We start from the raw sequence: 1,991 nt of genomic DNA, 5'->3' as shown, positions 1-1,991 counted from the left end.
AGTACAGCACAAGGATAACCATAAAGGAGGTTGTAAGATGCAATTCTGAGGGATTTAAGAAGCATAACCCCTACCACACTGACTCTTCCTGAAGGAAGAGAACTTGGAAGGGATGGCTCAAGATCGAAGTCCAATCTGTGTGCTACCATGGCTGCAACATAGCCATGTGAATCTGCTGTTGCTATGATTCTGGACTAATAAACACCCTGGTTATTAGCCTCTGAGTGTGTTAGTTCTTGAGATAGAATTAGGCTAATAAGCAGGAAGTTCTTTCAAGTCACCATCTAAATAATGTGGATTCTTATAAATTATTGTTACACTAAGAAGCTTTCAGGAAAGATATTACTCAAAAGCATACCACATGCCTCTGCATTCTTCACTAACTTTTTCACCCATTCCATCATAGCCATTATGTACAATGGACCAAGAGAGTAGTTGTTAATGCCTGTACTCTCAGCTTAATGGAATAGCAAGTGAAATAACTTGTATTTGGTTGAAAACGCACATTTCTTAATATTTTGGACCTGAACTTCCAAACAAAGATCAATATTCAAGAGAAGCACATAGATAGCAACACTTAATGTGCAGGAGAGCAGAACGTCACTAAATGCTTTATGGCAGCAGTGAAGTGGGAAAATGTCTGGATGCATTAGTTTCTGAATCACTTTTACTTGTGAAAGAATAACTCCAATTTCACATCTTCCTTTTTTTAGTTTACTGGCTGCTCCATTAAATGTAGACAGACTCTGACACCTACCTTGATTTACTGGCATATAATTACATTTAAAGGAGAAAAGGAAACTTAATTAAAGGTTTCCTGGTAAATTAAAAATTAGAAGAGTTTCTCGTGACTCACTGTATTACAGTATGTCTGATGCACACATTTCCTTTATTATAGTCCATATTAATTCTTCCCAGTTAGGTGTTAATGAAAACCGACTAGAGACCAAATGCAAAATGGAACAGGCCAGGAAAACTATGAGAACTAATAAAGGAAAATTCTTGTTTCTTCTGCATTGCTAAAATTTGATACTGGTGGCATGTACAAACAAATGGATGTAATTGGTCTCTTCTGGCATAGAAATTCACAGTCAGCTTGTGATAGTTAAATTGCAATCTTCAAACCACTCTGGCAATATGAGCATTCACTTTTCTTACTTGTAACAAAGTAACAAAGAAGTGGGGGAAAAAACTTTCTGTCCTTTTTTAAATGTTGAAAACTAACACTATCCATATTCTTTACCATAATTTCTAATCCATGGAAGGCTCAAAAAATCTGAACATAAAAAGTTTCAGCAGCATTTCTTCATAGCCAAGAAAATCCCCAAAATGAGGCATGTCAACCTTACAAAGAAGAAACACCTTCTCTTTGGCCAGTCTCCAAGCCAGTCTCCTTGACCATGTAGATTAGAATCTGAAAAAAAAAAACACTTTTTATCCTATGTCACTCCTTGTTATGCCATATTAAGCAGAAAGTGAGGAAATAAATCTGATACAAATCAACTTCTTCCTTATATTTCAGTTTTTCTGTATTAGTGAATCCATCTTAGTTCCATTTTTAAAGGCTATCATATATCATTTATTGTCTATACTACGAAATTAGGTCAAATTTATAGAAGTCGTTTTTTTAGAAATCATTTTTATACAGTCGATTGTATGTGTCCCCACACAAAATGCTCTAAGTGCATTAAGTCAGCGGACTGCCTCCACAGTACCGAGGCTATCATCAACTTCCGGAGCATTGCACGGTGGGTAGCTGTAAATCTCTATCCCACAGTTCCCGTAGTCTCCAGTGCCGGTTGGGATTCTGGGTTGAGATCCCAATGCCTGATGGGGCAAAAATAGTGTTGCGGGTGGTTCTGGATACATGTCATCATGCCCCCTCTCTCTTCCTCCCTCCTTTCCTCCCTCCATGAAAGCAACGGCAGACAATCATTTCATGCCTTTTTTCCTGGGTTACCTGAGCAGACGCCATACCACGGCAAGCATGG

The sequence above is a fragment of the Mauremys reevesii genome, linkage group 1 (assembly GCF_016161935.1).
Source record: "Mauremys reevesii isolate NIE-2019 linkage group 1, ASM1616193v1, whole genome shotgun sequence".
NCBI lineage: Eukaryota > Metazoa > Chordata > Testudines > Geoemydidae > Mauremys > Mauremys reevesii.
The sequence above is the reverse complement of the archived record's forward strand: the minus strand, read 5'-3'. Positions refer to the sequence as shown.